Source organism: Canis aureus, chromosome 28, assembly GCF_053574225.1.
Source record: "Canis aureus isolate CA01 chromosome 28, VMU_Caureus_v.1.0, whole genome shotgun sequence".
Classification (NCBI taxonomy): Eukaryota; Metazoa; Chordata; class Mammalia; order Carnivora; family Canidae; genus Canis; species Canis aureus.
In genome coordinates, this window is record NC_135638.1 from 26,156,820 (window position 1) to 26,181,312 (window position 24,493).

Below are 24,493 nucleotides of genomic sequence, written 5' to 3' on the forward strand. Positions count from 1 at the left end.
CAGAATAGCAAATTCAGGGCACCATTTAGCTTCAAACTGCAAATAATGATGCCAATACCACCCTGCCATGTAATTATTTCTGAAACACCTGCTACATAATATATAATTCAAGTATTTTGACCACCAAGGCACCCAAGCCCTCTGAAGGCCACATTACACAGTCCTGTGATTTCCTCACATTTGCAGATGGAATATCAGAACAGCTCATCCCAGTAATTGTTAGGGTGTTCTCTAGTTCTCTGTGATCCACAGTCACATTCGTGATTCAAGACAGATGGCATGAGATAACAATAGGAACCATAAATGATGATCTGTTTTAGAGAATTGATCTTTCCCCCCCACCCCATATAAAACCAGATGGAGAGTCAAGTGCTGACCTCTAGTGGCACTTGAGGCAGTGATACCACTTTATAGCAAATAATCTTTCCAAGTTTTTACTAGACTATATAATAACTTGACTTTATAAGGCAATATGCTTGAGTATTTTTTAAATATTAAAGTTAAAAATACTTAAGCTTTTGAAAAGTTTAAGTGCCAATTGATAAATCTTTATCTTAGCTTTATGTTAGCCTTATTTTCTAAGGCTCATTTTAATAGCCAGCACTTTACCCTGCCTAATAAGGTAGAATAGAATATTTGAGCAAACACAACAGGTAAAATGTGTCCAATATTAGAAGTATTTGTCTTTACCAATCATAAAAGTATTCCTTTAAGGAATGAGGACCTGATGTTCTGACACCAGTAGGCCACTGCAGATCTTTAAGCCTTCAACAGGCCACTAAGATCTCTGTGTGTTACATTTTTGTAAATGTTGGGTTTTTGTTGTTGTTGTTGTTGTTGTTGTTTTACCAGCCTATAACTTACCCAGAATTTGAGGGCTGCATACAACTTAAGATTTCTGTATTTGCCTCAGATTTCCAACAAAAGTTTCTGGACCTCTAACCTTATTACATTTCTTGGGAAAATTTTTTCATTCTTGGTTTTTCTTTTTTAAGCTAGAAATCTTTACTGAACTCTGACATCAAGGGAGAAGACTGAGATGTAGAAGAAATGGCCATACACACTTTGTCTCCTACTTCCAACAGCAGCGCCCACCACTGGTTCTATTCCAAGTCCTTAGCCCTTAGCCCTTCCACTTGCTTTTTGTAGGCCTTTCTCCTGCTGTTTGAACAGCTCAAGTGCCTGTGATAGTGAGTTCTGTCAAGGCTACCAGCAGTTCCTGGCAATTTCTAATGGTGGACCAAGCTGGTAGTTCTTGTAGGGTCCCCAGTGCCTTTATCTTCTAGGTTTCTCAGTGCAAAAATATATAGCATAACTCCCTGATACATTTTTATGTTAAGCACCTGCTTTCTTGTTCTCCATAAACCCATTTTTTAAACATACCAGGATCTATTCTTCCAGTCTGCCAGCCTCACTGACTTAATTTCCTCAACTAACGGTATGAACCTTGTGGTCATGCACTTGAGTGCCACTCAAATCAAGTTATCCATTTCTTTAAATATTTTTATTTCCTGTCACACCCCAAGGAAATTAGTCTTTCACTGCTTCCACTCTGATTTCTGGGATGATTAACATTGCTAAGAAGATCGCACAACCATGCAAACTTAGGGCCAGTAAAGACTTATAATTTTCTACCTCAGCTGGTCTTCTATGCTTTTTGCCAATCCTTTTGCTTCGCCTCAATAAGTTCCCTCTCAAGTCTCCTGTAGCAATTATTCCAGCTTTTTTAACTTCTCTTTGATTCCTCTTCCTCATTCCCTTACCCATCTCAACAAGAAACCTCCTTTCCTACTTCAAAAGGGGTAAAAAGTTCATTAGAAGGAAATAATACTGTGTGATTGTGCCATCTTTCCCTCCTTTTATTTGGAGGAAAGAAGAACCTCTTCTCTTTAAGATTAACCTTGCCAGTGTTTTCTAGGACCTACCTGTGCATCCACCCAAATCCTGGTCTATCAGTCACCAATCCCTCCTCCCAACTCCAGTATCTTCAATAATGCCTCTTTGTCTTCAGCAAGCAAATGTGTCTCACCATTTTTTTTAAAGAAAAACTATATTTATGTCTTCACCTGTCCTTCAAACTACTGTCCTTTATCTTATTTCACATAGGATATTGCCTTCAAGTTTCATCCATATTGTTCTACATGATAGGATTTCCTTCCTTTTTATGGCTCAATAAAATTCAATTGTATATATGCCACATTTTCAGTGTCCATTCACTCTTCAACCCACAGTAATCTGATTTCTAGTTTTCTACTTGCTCTCCATTTCATCAGCCTAACTGAAAAAAAATCAATGGCCTATTCTCAGCCCTCATTCTATTTGACCTTTCTACAAGTTTTGTTGACCATGCCTTCTTTTCCCTTGGTTTTCAGGATGTCTTCCTGATTTTTGCTCTGTCCTGGCTGGGAGACTAGGCAAGGCAGTGCAGACATATGTGGGTCCTTGGGTCCAAGGTTGGCAGAAGGAGTATGTCATATCCAAAGGCACTAATGCATCAAAAGCAAACAAGTACTCAAAAACCGATTAAAGATAGGACAAAGAACTGGGAAGCCAGGAGTGGGAACTTGAGAGTAAAGTGTGCATGTCAGATGCAGGATTTTATTCACTCTCTATAAACCAAAGGAGGACCACATCATAAAAAAGACCAGGAACAGAGTAGACAATCCTGTGACCACCAGTTAAATTAGTAGTTTTCAACATCTGATGCTCAGAATCATTTGTGAATGGGATGTTGTTTTTAAAAACTCATGTGTCAGGCTCTACTATTAGAGGTTCTAATTCTGTAGGTCTGGGACATCTGTATGCTTGCAAAAGCTCCACAGTTGATTTGGCTGTGCACTGAAGTCTGGTTTTGAAGTTTTACTATTATTCTATTTAACACTTGATTATTTTCTTTCTTTCTCCTCCCTCCTTCCTTCCCTCCCTCCCCCTTTCCTTTCCCTTCCTTCTTAATTGTTGTAAAAAAAAACAAACCTATAACATAAAATTACTATCTTGATCATTTTTAAATGTACAGATCAGTAGCATTAGCTATATTCACATACTTGTGTAAGATCTCTAGAACTTTTCTTTTAGATTTTAAAAATTTATTTATTTATGAGAGACACAGAGAGAGAGAGAGAGAGAGGGACAGAAACACAGGCAGAGGGAGAAGTAGGCTCCACGCAGGGAGCCTGACATGAGATTCAATCCCGGGTCTCCAGGATCACATCCTGGGCTGAAGGCAGCACTAAACCACTGAGCCACCCAGGCTGCCCTTTCTAGAATTATTTTACCTTGTAAAGCTGAGGCTGAAACTCTGTGTCTGTTGAACAACTTCCCATTTCTTCCTCCCCCTCTACCAACTCCTGGAAACCACAATTCTAATTTCGTTTCTAGGAATTTGACTACTTTAGATAGAACTTTGTTTTTGTTTTGTTTTGTTTATTTTTTAAAATATGCTACTGAATCTCCAGCTTCAAAGCTATTTAACACTTTCTTAACTTTTTTGGAATACTATTAGTTAATTTTTTTATTCTTTTTTCCCCAAAGGTAGTTTAACGTATTGTGCAATATTTATGGCAAAGCATTGTATACACATATCATCATGTTATGGCAATTTGATCTTTATTAAAACATGTATAGACTGCTCCTTTGGTTTTATATTTTTTACACAGGAGTTATTTATTTTATAACTGGAATTTTGTACCTTTTGACTCCCCTTCATCCATTTCACCCCCACCCTTCACCAGTAATTTACCAATCTGTTCTCTGTATCTATGAGTTTTTCTTTCTTTCTTTCTTTCTTTCTTTCTTTCTTTCTTTCTTTCTTTCTTTCTTTCTTTCTTTCTTTCTTTTCTTTCTTTCTTTCTTTATATTCCCCATATAAGTGAGACCATAAGTTGTCTTTCTTTATGTGACTTATTTCACTTAGGATAATGCCCTCAAGTTTCATCCATATTGTTGTACATGATAGGATTTCTTTTTTTTTTTTTTTATGGCTCAGTAAAATTCCATATGCCACATTTTCTTTATCCTTTCATCCATCTACAGAAACTTAGTTTGTTTACATGTCTTGGCTGTTGCAAATAATGCAATGAACACAGAGGTACACATATCTTTTCCAGATGGTTTTTTCATTTCCTTCAGATAAATACCCAGAAGTGGAGTTTCTGGATTGTATAGTAGTTATAGTAGTTTTATTATTTATTTATTTAAGATTTAATTTATTTATTTGAGAGAGAAACGGCACAAGTTGGTGGGGGGGCATAGGGGCAGAGGGAGAGGGAGAAGCAAACTCCTTGCTGAGCAGGGAGCCTAGAGGATAAGAGTCCCTGAGATCATGACCTGAGCCAAAGGCCGATGCATATTTTTTATTTTTTGAGGACCCTCTATAATGTATTCCATAATGACTGCAGTAATTTACATTCCCACCAACAGTACATAAGGGTTCCCTTTTCTCCACATCATCACCAACACTTTTGTCTTTTTGATACTAGCCATTATGACAGGCATGAAGTGATATCTCATTGTGGTTTAAAAGTATTTTATTGAGGTGTATTTGACACAATATTATATTAGTTTCAGATGTACAACATAATGATTTGACAACTTGATATGTTACACTATGCTCACCACAAGTGAGCTATCACCTCTTATACAATGCTATTTACAATACCGTGGACTACTTCCCTACAGTATACCTTTAATCTCTATGATTTATTCATTCCATACCTGGATGCCTGTACTTTCCTTTTCACCCATTTTGCCCATTCTGCCTCTCTAACCACCAGTAATCATAATCTGTTTTCTGTATTTATGAATCTGTTTCTGCTTTTGGTTTTTTTGTTTGGTCTTGTTTTTTAGATTCCACATATAAGTGAAATCACAGTATTTATCTTTCTGTACCTTATTTCACTAAGTATAATACCCTCTAGGTCCATCCATGTTGTTGCAAATGACAAGATCTCATTCTTTCTTATGGCTGAGTAATATTCCATTATATATATATGTATATATATATATATATGTATTATATATACTTGTGTATATACTATAATATATATATACATATACACCACATCTTCTTTATCCTTATTTCACTAAGCGTAATACCCTCTAGGTCCATCCATGTTGTTGCAAATGACAAGATCTCATTCTTTCTTATGGCTGAGTAATATTCCATTATATATATATATATATATATATGTATTATATATACTTGTGTATATACTATAATATATATATATATATACATATACACCACATCTTCTTTATCCATTAATCTATTGACAAACACTTTGGTTGCTTCCATATCTTGCCTGTTGTAAATAACTATAATAAACAATGGTGCATATCTTTTCAAATTATTTTTTCATTTGCTTTGAATAAATACCCAGTAGTGGAATTGCTGGATCATATTGGGTATTTCCACTTTTAATTTCTTGAGGAACCTCCATACTGTTTTCTACACTAGTTGTACAAGTTTACATTCCCACCGATAGTGTGCAAGTGTTTTCTTTCTTCCACAACCTCACCAATACTTGCTATTTATTGTCTTTTGTGTTCTAGCCATTCTGACAGGTGTTAGGTGATATCTCATTGTAGTTTTGATTTACATTTCCCTGATTAATAGTGATGCTGAGTACCTTTACATGTATCTGTTAGCCATTTGTATGTCTTCTTTGGAAAAATGTCTATTCAGGTCCTCTGCCTATTTTTAAATTGGATTGTCTTTTGGTATTGTGTTATATAAATATTTATATATTTGGGATATTAACCCCTATCTACTATGTCATTTGGGAGTATTTTCTCCCATTCCATAGGTTACCCTTTCATTCTGTTGATAGTTTCCTTCCCTATGCAAAAACTTCTATTTTGATTACTACAGCTTTGTGGTATATCTTGAAATCTGGGATTATGATATCTCTAGCTCTATTCTTCTTTCTCGAGATTACTTTGGCTATTTGAGGGTCTTCTGTAGTTCATACAAAGTTTAGTATTATTTGTTCTGGTTCTGTAGAAAAGTCTGCTAGTATTTTGATAGGAATTGTACTCAATCTGTAGATTGCTTTGGGTGGTATGGACATTTTAATATTAATTCCTCCAATCCATGAACATGGTATATAGTTGTTTGTTTTTGTTTTGTTTTGTTTTTAGGTAGGCTCCACACCCAGCCCAGAGCATAAAATGGGGCTTGATCTCATGATCCTGAGATCAAGACCGAGCTGAAATCAAGAGTTGGACACTACTAATTGAGCCACCCAGGTGCCCCCATGAACATGGTATATCCTTCCATTTGTTTGGTTACTTTTAATTTTTTTCATCAGTGTTTTATCATTTTCAAAGTACATGTCTTTCATCTCCTTTGGTTAGGTTTATTCCTAGATTTTTGGGTGCTTTTTGATACAATTTTAAATGGGATTTTTTTCTTAATTTCTCTTTCTGTTACTTTGTTATTAGTGTACCACTATGGTTTTGATTTGCATTTTCTCCATGATGAGTGATGAGCGTCTTTTCCTATACCTGTTTGGCCATCTATATGTCATCTTTGGAAAATTGTCTAATCAAGTCCTCTGCCCAATTTTAAATTAGATTTTTTTTTTGCTATTGAATTTTATGTTTAATTTAGATATTTTGGATACTAATCCCTTAGTGGATATTTGCAAATATTTTCTCTCATTAGGTAAGTTGCCTTTTCATTTTGTTGATGATTTCCTTTGCTATACAAAACTTTTTAGTTAGATATATAATGCCACTTGTTTATTTTTGCTCTAGTTGCCTTTGCTTTTGTTGACAAATTTAGAAAGCATCACCAAGATCCATGTCCAAGAGGTTTACCACCTAAGTTTTCTTCTAGGCATTTTATGATTTTAAGTCTTACATTCAAATCTTTAATCCATTTTGAGGTAATTTTTGTGTATGGTATAAGATAGTGGTCAAGTTTCAATATTTTGCATGTGGCTGTGTTGTTTCCCCAGCACAATTTAGCATTTATTGAAGGGACTGTCCTTTCTCCATTCTTGCTTCTTTTGTCATAAGTTACAAGTTAGCCATATATGCCTGGTTCAATTGATTGATTGATTGATTTTAGAGAGGGGGCATGAATGATAGGGGTGGGCAGCAGAGAGAGATGGAGAGAGAGAATCTCAAGCAGGCTGCACTCCCAGCACAGAGCCTGACATGGAGCCAATCTCACAACCCTGATATCATGACCTGAGCCAAAATCAAGAGTTGGACACTTAACTGACTGAACCATCAGGTACCCCTGCCTGGTTTTATTTCTGAGCTCTCCATTGTGTCCCATTAATCTGTGTATTTATGCCACTACTATACTGTTTTAATTACTGTAGCTTTGTAATATGATTTGAAATCAGGAAGCATGGATGTCCAGCTTTGTTCTTTGTCAGGATTGCTCTGGCTATTCTGTGTCTCTTGTGGTTCTGTTACAAATCTGAGGATGCTTTGTTCTATTTATGTGAAAAACGTTATTAGAATTTTGACAAGTATTGCATTGAATCTGTAGATTGTGTTGGATAGTATGGACATTTTAGTAGTATTAAATCTTCCAATCTATAAAAGCATGGAATATCTTTCCATTTACTTCTATCTTCTTTAATTTCTTTCATTGGTGTCTTACAATTTTCAGTGTATAGGTCTTTCACCTCATTGGTTCAATTTATTCCTATGTATTTTCATCTTTTTGATGAAGTTGTAAATAGAATTATTTTCTTATTTTTCTCTTACTATTTGTTTATTAGTGTGTAGGAGAATGATTAATTTTTCTATATTGATTTTGTTTCTTGCAACTTACTGAATTTGTTTATTAGTTCTAACAGTCTTTTGGTGGAGTCTGTAGGGTTTTTCCTATGTAATATGTCATCTGCAAGTGGTAATTTTTTTTAATTTCTTCCTTTCCAATTGGATGCTTTCCCCACCCCCACCCCTAAATTGCCCTGGCTAGGACCTTCAATACAATATTGAGTTAAAAGTGGTGAGAGTGGGCATCCTTGTCTTATTCCTGATCTTAGAGGAAAAGCTTTTAACTTTTCACCATTAAGTATCATGTTACCTCTGGGCTTGTCTTATGTGGTCTTCATTATGTTGTAGTACATCCCCTCTACGCCTATTTTGTTGAGAGTTTTAATCATAAATGGATTAATTTTGTCAAATGCTTTTTCTGCATCTATTGAGGTGATCATAAGATTTTGTTAAATCTGGTTTATGTTTGCACTCAGTTTATCTTCAAATTTGGATTTGTAACATAAAGTTATTTTAACATAATATATATTTTTTTTAATTTTTATTTATTTATTCATGATAGTCACAGAGAGAGAGAGAGAGAGGCAGAGACAGAAGCAGGCTCCATGCACCGGGGGCCCGATGTGGGATTCGATCCCGGGTCTCCAGGATCGCGCCCTGGGCCAAAGGCAGGCGCCAAACCGCTGCGCCACCCAGGGATCCCTATTTTAACATAATATTGAGAGTTCATAAGACTTATTTTCTCTTGTAGAGTCTAATGGCATGTTATTTAAACGCATTGACCTGCCGCCCTATGTAAGTCCTATGCTGTTCTATGCTTTTCCACATGGTTATAAAACTCCCACAATCATATCCTGGGTTACCTTTTGTCTCGTGTCCTCCACACACAGCTTGTATATTATGCACTGACATGGCCACATTACCAGTAGTTTTTCAAACATACTCTATTGCTTTTGTTCTCCATCTTTGCTTAGTCTGTCATCTCTGCCTTGCATGCCTATCCTTGCTAACCTTACATTCTTTCCCCAACTTCTATACTTTTATGTCCCAGCTATTCATCATTACTCATGCTTGAATTGTCAACTCAAAGCATTAACTCCTATGGTAAGTCCTACCCTGAACCTCTTGTCTCTTTTCATTGCATTTTCTTCTATTTTTCTATCTTGATTGTACTGTATTATCTGTTTTATACCTTCCTATATGAAGGCATATAGTTTTATTCTTTTGTGGCTCTAAGCTTAGCATAAGCCTGTCACAAAGTAAGTACTTATAAAATATTTATATAATAAATGAGTAAATAAATGAATTAGAAAAATGACTTAGCATCATGTTACTATAATACCCTCAGTTTCCTTTCAAGATATGCTGAAGAGGGAGAAAAATCATGTCTTTTTCTTCAGGGAAGATTTCATATTTTCTAATTCCTGGAATTATCTGAACTAAACCAGCAAAACCTCCAATAAGATTCCATTGTTTCCTCATCCCAAACAGAGTTAATAAGAGTATCTATTTAGGCCTATCATTAGACATCTTATAGTTTTCCATGCTATGGAATGCTAATTCTTATTCTGGCTGACAATTGACAATTCTTTGAGTTGTGTGCCTTACTCAGGAATAAAAAGATAAATGATGCTCATTGAACAGCATTGTTATATGCATGGCTTTAAAAAAAAGATTTTATTTATTTATTTGCGAGATAAAGCATAAGCAGGGGGAAGAGGAGGAGGAGAGGCAGAGGGAGAGGCACAAGCAGACTCCCTGTGGAGCTTGGAGCTGCAGGCAGGGCCCTGAGATCATAACCTGAGTTGAAGTCGGACACTAACCAACTGAGCTACCTAGATGCCCCATGGATGGCTTTTTACATTGAATAAATATTCTAATCAAGGAAATACACTTAATTTGTCTTAAAATCATGATCAGAAACAAACATTCATCCAAGAAACTACCAAATTTTTAAAATTGAGATAAAATTCACATAACACAAACAACTACATCATGAAAATTTTAAGTATTCTGACCACTTTAAAAAGTATAATCAGTGATTTTAGTACATTAGTACATTCACAATGGTGTGGGAACATCACAATCTAATTCCAGATTATTTTCATCACCCTAAGGAGAAACTCTATGCCTCCTAATTCCTTCATATCCCTATTCCCTAGCAGTCAATAATCTATCTCTATGGACTTGCTCTATGGATATTTCATATGAATCATACAATATGTGGCTTTTTATATGTGGTTTCTTTTATTTAATATGTTTCCACAGTTCATCCATTTCATAACAAGTGTCAGTACTTCATTTCGTCATGTGACTGAATAATATTCTATTATGTATATGTGCCACGTTTTGTTTATTCATCTATCAGTTAATGGATATTTGGATTGTTTTCACTTTTGCTATTATAAATAAAGCTATTCATGTACAAAGTTTTGTGTGAATATGTTTTCAGTTCTCTTGGAAATATACTTAGACACACAATTGTTGGGTCACATGATAACTCTAACTTTTTGAGAAATTGTAGATTATTTTTCACAGTAGATGTAGCATTTTACATTCCTACCAGAAATGTACGAGGGGTCCAATTTCTCTGTATCCTTCCCAACATTTTCTTAATGGTAGCTAACCTGCTAAAAGTGAAACAGTGTCTAATTGGGGTTTTGATATGCATTTTCCTGATGAGTATAGTCAATTTGTATCAAGCGATTATTAGCCATTTGTCTATCTCCTTTGGAAAATGTCTATTCAAACCCTTTGCCCATTTTTAAATTTAGTTATATTTTTATTGTTAAGTTGTAAGTATTATTTATATATTCTGGGTATTATACACTTATTAGATGTCAGATTTGAATATTTTCTACAGTTCTATAAGTTGTCTTTCTATTTTCCTGATAGTGTTGTTGGTGTACAACAGTTTTTAATTTTGATGAAGTCCAATTTATCTATTTTTCTTTTATATCGTATTTAAAAAATAGTTGCTCAATCCAAGGTCTTAAAGATTTGTACCTATGTTTTCTAATTTTTGTAGTTTTAGGTCTGTGATGCAGTTTGAGTAAATTTTGTATAAGGTGTGAGGTAGAAGACCAAATTCATTCTTTTGCATGTGAATATCCATCCGGTTGTCCCAGTACTATTTGTTGAAAAGATTTTTTTTTTCTCTCATTAAATGGTTTTGGCATCCTTATTGAGATTCTCTTGACTATAGATGTATGGGTTAATTTCTGAACTATTAATTCTGTTCTGCTGATTTATATATCTGTCTTTATGCCAATACACACTGTTTTGATTAGTGCAGTTTTATAAGTTTTGAAATCAAGAAGTGTTGAGTCCTGCAACTTTATCCATCTTTTTCAAGATTCTATTTTGTTATTCTGAGTTCTTTGTATTTCATTTCCATATGAATTTTAGGATCAGTTTACCCAATCTTGCTAAAAAGGTAGTTGGAATTTTGATAAAATTGTATCAAATATGTAGATTCATCTTAATATTTAGTCTTACAATCTCTGAACATGGGATGCCTTTCCATTTATTTAGGCCTTTAATTTCTTTCAACAATGTTTTGTAGTTTTCTGTCTAAGTCTTTTACTCCCTTAGTTAAATTTTTTCCTAAGTATTTTGTTGTTTTAGATATTATTGTGAGTGGAATTCTTTTTCTAAGTTTATCTTCGAATTGTGTTAGTGTAGATTTTTGTATATTGAACTTATGTCCTGAAACTTTACTGAACTCATTTGTTAGCTCTAATTGTATGTGGATGTGCACAATGGTAGGTATTCAGTATGTTTTTCTATATATAAGATCATGTCATCTGTGAATATAGTTTTCTTTCTTTTCTATCTAGATTCCTTTTTATTTCTTATTCTTGCTGAATAGCCTTAATATAAATTCTACTACACCGCTGAAGGAAGTAGTGAGAAAAGACATTTCTATTTTGTTACAGATCTTAGGAAGAAATTTTTCAGTCTTTAACTCTTAAATATGATGATAGCTATGGATTTTTTATAGATGCCCTTTATTAAGTTTATAGATGCCCTTCTATTGTTAATTTGTTGGGTATTTTTGTCATGAAAAGGTATTGGGTTTTGTCAAATGCCTTTTCTGTATCTATCAAGATGAATGTGCTGTTTTCTTCTCTATTCTTTTTTTAAAATTTATTTAATTTAAGGAGATATAGAATGAGCAGGGGGTGGGGCAGAGAGAGAGGAAGAGAGAGAGAATGTCCAGTAGACTCCCTGATGATCATGTAGCCAGACTCCAGGCTGAATCCCAGGACCCTGAAATCAAGACCTGGGCTGAAATCAAGAGTCTGATGCGTAGCCAACTGAGCCCCCAAGGTGCCCCATTCTCTATTATATTAATATGGAAAATACATTGACTTACGTATATTGACCCAATTTTGTATTCCTAGAATAAATGATACTTGTCATGGTGTATCATCTTTTTAATATGTTGTTCTATTCAGTTTGCTAGTATCTTGTTGAGGATTTTTACATCTATATTCATAAGATTTATTGTCCTTTAGTTTTCTGGTGATGTCTTTAATATTAGGGTAACCCTGGCCTTACAGAAGAAGATAGTTTGTGTCTGCACTCCTACTTTTTTGGAAGAACTTGAAAAAGGATTACTGTTATTTTTCCTCCTTCTCCTTCTCCTTGGTAGAATTAATTCACCAGTGAAGCTACCTAAATTGGAACTCTTCATTGTTGGATTTTTTTTAAATATGGACTTGAGCTCCACATTTTATAGATCCACTTAGATTTTTTATTTCTTTTTGAATTTGTTAGTTTGTGAATTTGTTAGTTTGTGTGTTTCTAAGAATTTGTTCATTTTATATAGGTTAATTTTATTGGTAAGCAATTGTTCACAGTATTATTTTGTGATTTTTTTTAAATATGGACTTGAGCTCCACATTTTATAGATCCACTTAGATTTTTTATTTCTTTTGAATTTGTTAGTTTGTGAATTTGTTAGTTTGTGTGTTTCTAAGAATTTGTTCATTTTATATAGGTTAATTTTATTGGTAAGCAATTGTTCACAGTATTATTTTGTGATTTTTTTCTTGTAAGATCAATTGTAATGTCCCTCTGCTTTTATTCCTTATTTTAGTAATTTAAGTTTTATCTTTTTCTTGGTCAGTTTAGGTAAAAATTTGTCAATCTTTTTTGTGTTTTCAAATCTCCAGCTTTTGGTTTTGAGGATTTGCTCATTCTTCTATTCTCTATTTCATTTATTTTCACTCTAGTCTTCACTATTCTTTTTCCCTTTGTGCTTTTGGTCTAGTTTGTGATTCTTTTGCTAGTTTCTTAAAGTGGAAGTTTAGGTTATTTGAGATCTTTATTCCTCTTTAATGTAGTTATTTACCATTCTAAGAATTACATTCACTGGGGATCCCTGGGTGGCGCAGCGGTTTAGCGCCTGCCTTTGGCCCGGGATCGAATCCCACATCAGGCTATTGGTGCATGGAGCCTGCTTCTGTCTCTGCCTCTCTCTCTCTCTCGCTCTCTCTCTGTGTGACTATCATAAATAAATAAAAGAAAACAAACAAAAAAAAACACTTAAGAATTACATTCACTGCATCCCACAAGTTTTGGTATGGTTTGTGTATTTTCCAATTTCCCTTGTGATTTCTCCTAGACATTAGTTATTTAGGAGTTTATTGTTTAATTTCTACATGTTTCTTAACTTTCCAAATTTCCTTCTGTTATTGATTTCAAATTTCATTCCATTGTAGCCAGAGAACACACTTTGCTTTTGCTTTATCTAAATATTTCTGAATTTGAATTTATTGGTACTTGTTTTGTGGCCAAACATGGTTTAAATGGAGAATGTTCCATATGCACTTGTGTTGTTGGGTAGAGTGTTCTACAGAAGTCCAGTAATTCTAGTTGGTTTATGGTATTGTACAGTCTTCTGTTTTCTTGCTGTTCTTCTGTCTAGCTGTTCTGTTCACTATTGAAAGAGGTATTCAAGTCTCTAATTACTACTGTAATTACTACTCTTCCTTCAATTCCATCAGTTTTTTTCTGCATGTATTTTGGAGCTCTGTTTCAGGCACATATATGTTTTGAATTGCTATATATGCCTGAAAGATTGACTTTTGAAAAAAATAATTGTCCTTCTTTGTTTCTGATAACTTTATCTTAAAGTTTATTTTGTCTGATACTAGTATAGTCACTCCAGCTCTCTTTGGATTACTACTTCCATATAATATATTTTTCCATACTTTCAGTTTTATCTTATTTGTCTTTGAATCTAAGGGGAGTGTTTTTAGAGGCAGCAAAAGCTGGATCATTTTTTTAAAATCCACTTGCCAATCTCTGTCTATAAAATCCACTTATATTTAAAGTAATTCCTGTTAATGAAGGACTTTTTTTTAATGAAGGACTTTTGCCATTTTTCTATTTGTATTTTTTTTTTCAAGTAGTCTCTATTCCCAGCATGGATCCCAGTGCAAGGCTTTAACTCACAACTGAGATTAAGACCTGAGCTGAAATCAAGAGCTGAATGCTTAACCAACTGAGCCACCCAGGCACCCTCTATGTGTATTCTTATATCTCTTTTGTTCAATTCTCCTGTTACTAGCTTCTTTTGTATTATAATTCCTGTATTTCTTTTATATATTTTTAAGACTTTTTGTGTGTATGTGGTTATCCTGGGGATTACAATTAACATCTTAATTTTTTAAATATCTAGTTCACATTAATATACTGTCAAAAGTATACAAAAACTTCTGTATAGTTCTACCTCCCCATTTAATGCTGTTATTGTTGCAAATTACATCCTTATGAATTGTGTGTCATTGAACATAGATATATGCAGTTGTCTTTTAAATCATATGGGAAAAAAGAGGATTTACAAATATATTTACCTATGAAATTACTTCTTTTAGTGTTCTCTAATTTTTCATATGGATTCAAGTTATGGCCTAGTGTATTTTCATTTTACCCTGAAGGATTCCTTTTGGCATTTCTTATAGGAAAGGTCTTCCAATGACTCAGTTATTTATTTATCTAGAAAATATCTTGGCCTTGCTTTCATTTTAGATGGATAATTTTGCTACATATAGAATTTTTGGTTGACATATTTTTCGTTCAATTCTTTAACTATAGCATCCTATTGTCTTCTGGCCTCATGGTTTCTCGTAAGAAATCAGCTGTTGATCTTATTGAGGTTACCTTATATATGATGAGTCACTTCTCTCTTGCTACTTTCAATATACTCTTTGGCTTTGAACAATTGATTATGATGTATCTCAGTGAAGATTTTCTTGAGTTTATTCTATTTGGAGTTTATGGAACTTCTTAGATGTATAAATTAATATTTTTCATTAAATTGTGAAATTTTCAGGCATTATTTCATCAAATATTTCTTCTCTTTCTTTCTACTCTCTGGGATTCCTGATATCTATATCTATATATATATATGTTTTATATATATATATGTATATATAAAGATTCCTGATATATTTATCTGTATATATGAAGATATATATATCTATATATGATGGTATACTCAGGTCTCTTAAGCTCTGTTCATTTTTCTTCATTCTGGGATGCCTGGGTGGCTCAGTGGTTGAGCATCTGCCTTTGGCTCAGGGCATGATCCTATAGTCCTAAGATCAAGTCCCACATCAGGCTTCCTGCATGGAGCCTGCTTCTCCCTCTGCCTGTGTCTCCTCCTCTGTGTGTGTGTGTCTCTCATGAATAATTAAATAAAATCTTTAATTAAAAAAATTTTTTTTCTTCATTGTTTTATCTTTCTGTTACTCAGACTGCTTACTATTAATTGACCTATCTCTAACTTCACTGATCTTTTATTCTGCATGTTCAAAATGCCTATTGAACCCCTCCAGTAAATCTTTCATTTTCAGTTACTATACTTTTCAACTCCAAAATTTCTATTTTAGTTCCTTTATATAAATTCAGTTTTAATTGATATTCTGTATTTGGTGAGACATCTTTCTCAACCTTTCCTTCAGTTCTTTAGACATGATTTCCTTTAGCCTTTATACATATTTAGCTTATTTAAAGTCTTTGTCTAACATATCCAAATGCGGAGCATTCTCAAGGACAGTTTCTATAGGTTCCCCCTCCCCCCAATATGGACTTTACTTTCATGTTTCTTTGCATGTCTCATATTTTTTAAAAACTGGAAATTTTGAATATTTTAATTGGCAGCTCTACAAATTAGATTCTCCCTTTTCCCTATGATTTTTAATTGTTACTTGTTGTGATTGTTTATTTAGTGACTTTTCTGACCTAATTTTGTAACATCTTTATTCTTTTTTTTAAGATTTTATTTATTTATTCATGAGAGACACAGAAAGAGGCAGAGACATAGGCATAGGGAAAGCAGGCTCCCTGCAGGGAGCCTGATGCGGGACTCAATCCAGGACCTCAAGATCACGCCCTGATATGAAGGCAGACACTCAACTACTGAGCAGACCAGGTGTCCCTGTAACATCTGTATTCTTAATCATGTGTGGCCACTGAAGTCTCTGTTTTCCATTAGTTTAACAGCTAAGGATTAGACAGGTTTTCTTGTACACATAGAACCAAAAATCTCCTAGTGTTCACAGGTGAGGTTTGTATGTGTTTTAGGACACATCTTCAATGCTGGGCCAGTTTGCAACTCTGCCTTAGCTTTTAATTCCTGTTTGCACAGATCTACAAGGTCAGCCAGAAGTGAGAACTTAGGGCTTTCTCAGTCCTTTCTTGAGTGTGTGTGCAGCTGTAGGAAGGTGAATAGCTTCTGAATTCCCAGGAATATGTCAGAACTGACTTCTCTATAGAAGCTAGCATAGTGCTTAAGACAGGAATAAGTGATGGAATGAAGCACTCATTCTCTTTCATTTAAATGATTAATATGAATTCTATGCTGAAGTTGATCTAGTCCACTCACCACAGTCTCCTTTATTTTGTCTTGTCTTTCTGTATGTATCTTTCAACCTTACTAAATCTGAGCTCTTTAAAGTAGCACATATTACATATATAGATAGATAGATAGACATAGATACATAGATAGTTATGTATATTAATTTCTCACAGTCTACATAAATAAGTATCCAATACTAAATAGGCATTGAGTGAATGAGTGAGTGGGAAAAAAGTCATTGATGATTCTAGTGCCCAGGAACAAATGACGTTGTGTGAGGAACTAAGAGGACCAAGTAGATTTGCCATGGGACAAAGGAGGTTATGCTGGTGACCTGAAAGATAACTCTGACATAGCCTCATATACTCTTCTTTTTAGTGGAAGGTTTTAGAATTCAGGAAACAAATTAGTACTGATAGATATTAATTTCAATTTATCTTGTGAGCTTGAATCATCACTTTGCCTTGTAAATATTTACAATTCTTCTATTAGCTATGCATTCCCCTGACATTTACACTTTATTCATAAGCAGCCTCTGTTATGACCTATAATTGCTAATAAAGATGGGTAAAAGCACCACAGATTGGGGTTGCCACAGATCACTATGGAAATGACACTCTTTCCTGTTTCTTGTGAAAATAGCATTTTGCCTCATGTTGGTCTACTCTGAGCAGCTCATCTCTTCAGAAAAGGGGGATTATTTCCAGAAAGTTCCATGTGAAATTGAATGAAATAGAAAAATCAAGTCCCTGCTGCCCTGTGAACCACGATATTTGGTACCTCATCAACAAGCTTATTCATGAGGCACAGAAACCCAGGTGCTAATATACAAAGCTAGTTCACTCTGATATTATGGTTTTTTGAGGAGCTAAGAAAGGGTTAGATCTTTATCTCATTTCTCAAATGAGAATGCAAGTAGACCAACATTTTGTTAGGTTTTTGCACCCAAAACACTAGGAAAACCAGGTGGCTTCCCTTTTGGCATCTTAATATTGTTTCTATCTAAGTTCAAAACTGTATATATCAGTGAATATAAAAACTAACATTTAAGCTGCATATGAGATTTTGAATACTCAAGATGCACATTCTTTATGTTACATAACTGGCTGTATTTTCTCAGAGTTTTCCCTTCCATATCCCCTAATTACATTTTATCTGAAGGACTCACAGCCATAAAAAATGCACTGTGTCCCAATTTGAAACTATAGTCTTTCCTTGCTGAGCTATCCCTCTCTTTACGGGGTCAGTGAATGACTCCTTGTTCAGCTAGGTGACCAAACATTTGAGAAATGATCCTGAAGAATCTGAGAATATAAGTAATGGAGAGACAGGCACAGGCAAAATCTATTTGTTGACCAATTCATTATTGAATTTGGTAAATATAAGCCAGGACTAATGGAAGTGCCATAGAAGACAAAACATAATGCTTGCCCTGAGGGAATTGATGGAGTGGGAAAAGCAGAAAAGAAGAGTAAATTACAACCTGTAAGGATTTTATGCTCTGAATAGCACAGCGAGTCATGGAACATATAATGGGCCTCAGGGAAGGCCCCCACAGGCCTTTTCTCATATTTAGGCCATATCAACCTAAATGGCTCCTTGTAATCATTTTGGGTATGATGTTTAGGTTTCCTTCTCTCTTCTCTCTCTCTCTTTCTCTCTTTTTTTTAAGATTTTTTTTTTTTTTTTAATTCATGAGAGACACAGAGAGAGAGACAGAGACAGAGACACAGGCAGAGGGAGAAGCAGGCTTCATGCAGGGACTCCAGGATCATGCCCTGGGCTGAAGGCAGGCGCTAAACTGCTGAGCCACCCAGGGATCCCCTCTCTTTCTCTTTATCAATTAGATTCTGATTTTTTGCTTATATCCTCCTTAAAATAACTTTGAGAAATTGTCCCCTCACCATTTTTAACTTGGTATCTAAATTTTTCGTAAGATAAAACAGATACAAAGGTTGTAATTTTCAGCATATTATGGACATTGGCATGTTAAAATAAGGCAGTTGTAACACCCTTTTAAATTTATTCAACAGAATTTAAATGTCACAGAATCTGCAGACACAGTCATACACATGTACATACACATGACATACTTTCTCACACATACACGTGCAGACTTGTATACACGCACATACACACATTTCTTGGAGAGTCTTCCTGCACCCATGGCCCAGCTAACTTTGAAGAATGCCATTTTATAGGCCTCTTTCTCTGATGCCTTATGCATTACTTGTGGTAACCAATAACTGTGTGCCAGAACTTGATTAAACACTTTACACATATCACCTCTTTTAATCCTTCACAACCCTCTGAGGTCAGTACTGTCATCTGCATTTTAGAGATGACAGTACTTCTGAAGAAAATGAGGCAAAGAGGTTTGAATCCAGGTCTTTCTGACTTCATATGCTTTACTTGTAACTGCTACTTTATACTTAAAATTCACTGCAGCTGAGGGATTTTAGTGTTAAAATCAACATGGAATACCTCAAAGAGAATATGTAACTTCTAATACCTCTCCTAGTGCTCTCCAACCTCCTACCTGCTTTGCTTTTCTCTACAGCACTTACCAACATCTAATAGATTGTATATTTTATAGATTTATCATTAAGCCTGCCTACTCCCCCAGCCCAGAATATAGGCTTTGGGGATGTAAGGATTTCATCTCTTTGTTCAATGCAGTTTTCTCAGTGCCTAAAACAGTACTAATGAATATTTGTTGAATAATGAACTAGACTTGTTGTTATAAAGCCATTAGGATTCTTTTTTTTTTGTATATTTTTTATTGGAGTCCGATTTGCTAACATATAGCGTAACACCCAGTGCTCATCCCATCAAGTGCCCCCCTCAGTGCCCGTCACCCAGTCACCCCAACCCCCCACCCACCTCCCCTTCCACTACCCCTTGTTCGTTTCCCAGAGTTAGGAGTCTCTCATGTTCTGTCACCTTCTCTGATATTTCTCACTCATTTTCTCTCCTTTCCCCTTTAATCCTTTTCACTATTTTTTATATTCTCTGAATGAATGAGAAACATATAATATTTGTCCTTCTCCGATTGACTTACTTCATTCAGCATAATACCCTCCTGTTCTTCTAAGAGACTCTAAACATACTATATGCTACATAATCTGATTAGCCTTTCTGTCTTCATTGTAATTAGGCAGCAGTATGAGGTATATAGATCAACAATCTACTAGGTTTGCAGTGAAGGATTTTTATGTCTGGTCAATATCAAGAAAAGCAGGCTCTATTCATAGACCTAAAGTGCTTCCTGAGCAGCAGTAAAATGGTGAACTATATTTACTTCACTTAAGTTACCAAGAAGAACACGGAATCAGAATTGTTGTAGGGCTGTGATAAGGATGCATGCATTTTAAGCCATCATAGTCTACTCTTCAGGGCTGGGGGTTTGGACACATCAGGGCATACTTGTAACCCGAGTGGCAAGAGCCTCCCAGAAATCTCTCAGGGCTGAAGAGCCTTATTGTAGTGTTTTAGAGTATATTACTTTGTATAGTTTTCTTAGTGGTTGAGTGTGCATATATAGCTTATTACAGTCTTCTGATATCAGTGTTTTACCAATCTAAGTACAAAAACTTTTCATTTAGGTTTTCTTGTCCTCCCCACTTTTAAATATCATTGTCTTGAGTATCAGATGCTGTTATAATTTTTGTGCCAATTGTCATTTATAATTTAGAAAATTTATGAGGATAGCGTATTGTATTTACCCATATTTCTGCATTTTCATTGTTCTTTCTTCCTTCCTAATTATGCAAGATTCCTTCATTATTTCTTTTGTAACATGTCCTTTAGCCATTCTTTAAGAGTAAATCTGGCTAAGTGACAAAATCTTCTAGTTTTCCTTTATGTAAGAATGTCTTTATTTCTCCTTAATTCCCTAGGCATAGTTTCATCAGATATAGAATTTGCAGTTGACAGTATTTTTCTTTGATTTCTTTCTTGGAAAATGGTGTGCCACTTCTTCTGGTCTCTGTTGTTTCATATATATATATATATATATATATATATATATATTTTAAGATTTTATCTATTTGAGAGAGAGAGAGAGTAAGAGAAAGAGCACAAGCAGTGGGGGACGGTTAGAAAGTAAGGGAGGAGCAGATTCCCCACTGAGCAAGGAGCCTGTTGTGCTGGATCCCAGCACCCTGGGATCATGACCTGAGCCAAAAGCAGACACGTAATTGATTGAGCCACCCAGGTACCTGGGCTTCTGTTGTTTCAGATGAGAAACCTGTTGTCTTTGGAGTTGGTATCCCCCTATAAATAATATGTTGTTTCTCTCTGACTGCTTTAAAGATATTTTCTTTGTCTTTAGTTTTCAGAAGTATAATTATGATGTGTATGGGCATGATTTCTGTGGATTTATCTTTTTTGGAATTCACTTACCTGATCTGTAAATATTTATGTTTTGTTATATTTGGGAAATTTCCAGTCACTATTTCTTTGAATACTCTTTCAGTCCTACTCTCTTTCTCTTCTTCTAGGATACCAGTGCTAAATCTTGGATCTTTTAGGTTCCTGAGGCTCTGTTTGTTCATTTTTAGTTAACTTTCTCTCTTTTGTTCAGATTGGGTAAATTCTATGAATCTCCCCTAGACTTTACTGATTCTGTCTTCTGTCAGCTGCACTCTACTATTGAGCTCTTCAAATTATTTTTATTATTTCTGTTATTTTTTCAGTCCTTTAATTCCCATTGGTTCTTTTTTTTTTATAATTCCTATTTCTTTGCTGAAATTTTCTTTTTTTTTTCACTTGTTTCAAGAGAATTTGTAATTGCTTGTTGAATTTTTCTTATGATAGTTACTTGTCAGATAATTTTAATATCTGATTCATCTCAATGTGGGACTCGGGATTATCTTTTCTCATTCAAGTTGCAATTTTCCTGTTTGTTGATTTTTTTGTATAATAAATTATTTTCATTATATCTAGACATTTTGGCTGTTATCAGTAGACTCTGGGCCCTACTTAAGTTTTTAAATTTTAATTGGCATTTACTCTGTTTAGATAGATTTAGTATGTTGGTCATAGCCTGCTTTTGTGGGCTGTGGCTCCAATGACAGTCTAATTTTCAGAGCCTTGATGGTGCTATGTTTGTCCTCTTTGTCTCCTGCCTCTGGGGCCCCACTGGTACCTGTTGATACTAGCTGAGGAAGTGAAAGGAGCTTCCCAGGCTGAGTGGCTTGCTGCCATTAAGTGGAGGAAGGGAATCTCCAGCCTGCAGAGACAAGAAGCACTTTTTGGGCTGGGTGCTTATTGATGGGAAAGTTCTCTGGTGGGTTACTGTTAGGAGAACATTCAGCTGGTTCCCCTTGCTATTTCTTCTGGGCTTATCTAGAGTTGTTGGCAGGACTCTTGCTTAATTTGGAGGAAGAATAAGGCTATCTGGCTGCCTTCTCTTGCTAGATTGGCTGTCAGGAAAGGCTGGGCCAGGGTTAGTTTGCCTCGGATGGTGTGAATCATAACATGCCTTGCCACTGTGTTGTTCCCTTGGTCCTCTGATCGCTAACTAATTCATCTTTCTCTTTATAACTTTTAAAGTTCTCCTTTAGTTGTCTCTTGTGTTATTTCCAAGGCTTTGAGTCATGCTTGGAAGGAAGGAGCAGAGAGAAACAAGTCTACGCTATTTTGCTCAGATCAGAAATTCTCTATATAAGCTTATATAGGCCTAAAATCCCTTTAAAGGGTACATAAAGAATTGCCTTCCCTGAGGAAGGAGACTTTTTTTGTATATGTGTTTGCATGTTCTCATTTTAATCAGGTGAACATATTACCTATTCAAAAATAAAAATAAAATGTAAAGGAAGAAAGAAATCTAACTCAGCCTTGTTTTCAAGAACACAACCAAGGATTGTGACATCGGTCAAGCAGAGTATGGATTCAACAATTTGTAATTTTATTAAATTTCACTGACTTGTAATTTCACTATATTGTAACTGCTTTGATCCAGATCTCTGAATATAAGAATAATGTTCTCAGTGGATTTTCAGCCTGCTCATACATTTTTAATAACTCGCAGAATACAAATGTGTAATTTAGATAGAAGTAGATGCTTTTGGCAGCATACTAGCACCCTAATCAGCTGAAAAAAAAGATATTTGTATGACATTAAAACAAAATTAATAGCAAGACACTGATTACATGAAAAGATTTTAGGTTGTAATTATTAAACTTGCAAACAGCTCAGTATAATTAGTTCCTTAATTAAGATATGACCTGAAATTTTAGCTTACAAATTAATTGAGGCAATTAAAAGTCACATTTGTAAAAGTAAAGTGGGTTTTAAAGCTTACAAGGTAGTCAGATATCACTTTGTTCTCATTTTAGGGAGCATCTTTATAGGTGGTAAGCTTGCAGTGCAATTACTTTGATTCCAAACTCACACCTCCAGCCAGTGTCTCACCCTGAAGCCTTAAGAGTCAAGTTTAGTGACTTTTGGCTAAGGGTATCTATCCACAGGAGGTGCTCCCAGGCATACTCCCAAATATCTTTGGGGATCAATGAGGCAGCAAAGACTTTTTGTCCCCAGCACCTTAAGTGAAATATAAACTAAAAGATTGATAGTGACTTTGATCAAACTCTTTGACCATATTTTCACAGAACTATTTGGATCCAAATATCAGTTTTCACTCTGTCATTTATTCTTCAGTACATGCTCAAAGGCATTTCAGGTCCCACAATTTACCACATGGTGAAGGTTCCAATTCATAGCCAAATAATTTCCCATCAGTATATAGAAATGGAGAAGTCAATAAATATTTGTGGGGTAGTGATTTGGGAAGAAAATAAATTTAGGATCGTACCTTCATTCCTTATGTCAAAATAAATTCCAAATGGATCAAAGATTGAATATAAAAATAAGTTTTAAAAGTACTAGAAGATGATATAGGTTAATATTTTCATAATATTGTAATCAAGAGTGGCTTTTCAAACATAACAGATGAAACAAAATCCATAAAAGAAATTGCTAACAAATTTGTCTATTTAAGTCTAAACTGCCATATGTCAATATATATATATACTGTAAGTTTTAAAAACCGAATTCAAAGTCAAATCAAGAAGTAACCAACTAAAATCTGAAAGTTTCATTTACATTTTGATTTAATTTTTCCTCTAAAGGTACAGCTTTATTCCTCAATAAGAAGATGAGGGGTGCTTGGGTAGCTCAGTCAGTTGAGTGTCCAACTTTTGATTCCGACTCAGGTCATGATCTCAGGGTCATGAGATCGAGCCCTGTTTGAGGCTCCATGCTTAGCAGGGAGTCTGCTTGGGATTCTCTCTCTCCCTCTCCTTTGGCTGCTCCTCCCCATCCCTACTTGCATGCTCTAGATTAAATAAATAAGTAAATAATCTTTAAAAAGAAAATAATAAAATACTTTGTACTTTGGATCATGATTTGTGTACAAGGATAAATATAGAGGAAAATTAAAAGAACTTAAACTTTTTTTAAAAAAGCTCATAAAGTGATTATATTACAGAGTAGCCATAAGTTGTAGTCATTAAAAATCAATATTTAATAATACCAAGATATATTCATGATAGAATCTTGTTAAAAAGATAGACAGAAAAAAAGACTAGAAGAAAACAAAATATCAATAATTGCTGCTGGAGACAGAATTATGGATAAATGTTACTGTCCTCATTTTGAGAAATTCCCAAATTTTCTACAATAAGTAAGTTATTTTGTACTCAATGCTTTTTCTTATCCCTTGGAATTCTAAAGAAAAACATATTTGACATTTTCCCCAAAATAGCTACCAAGGACATGAAAAATAAAAATTGAAGACTTGAAAGGAATAGCATATAATTTAGCAATAGTGGCAACCCTCTCCAACCCTCTCTCCTTTTTAAAATCCCTCTACCAGA

General features: G+C 34.8%; 2 protein-coding genes across 37 annotated transcripts in view; one reads left to right on the forward strand and one right to left on the reverse strand.

Annotated features, from left to right (window-relative positions):
- LOC144300565 (uncharacterized) overlaps positions 1 to 24,493 on the forward strand; it is a 228,499-nt gene that overhangs the window by 47,339 nt on the left and 156,667 nt on the right. For 2 of the 33 annotated variants that reach the window (XR_013367272.1, XR_013367271.1), the window contains exon 4: positions 6,139 to 6,263. The exons of 30 other annotated variants lie outside the window; for them this stretch is intronic. The gene's annotated coding sequence lies outside the window, so the exon portion shown is untranslated. Of the gene's footprint in view, positions 1 to 6,138; positions 6,264 to 8,491; positions 8,536 to 24,493 lie in introns of all 33 variants that reach the window. One more of the 33 variants, XR_013367269.1, reaches the window with a different exon arrangement.
- DNAJC5B (DnaJ heat shock protein family (Hsp40) member C5 beta) overlaps positions 1 to 24,493 on the reverse strand; it is an 82,442-nt gene that overhangs the window by 33,138 nt on the left and 24,811 nt on the right. The gene's annotated exons all lie outside the window — the stretch shown is intronic.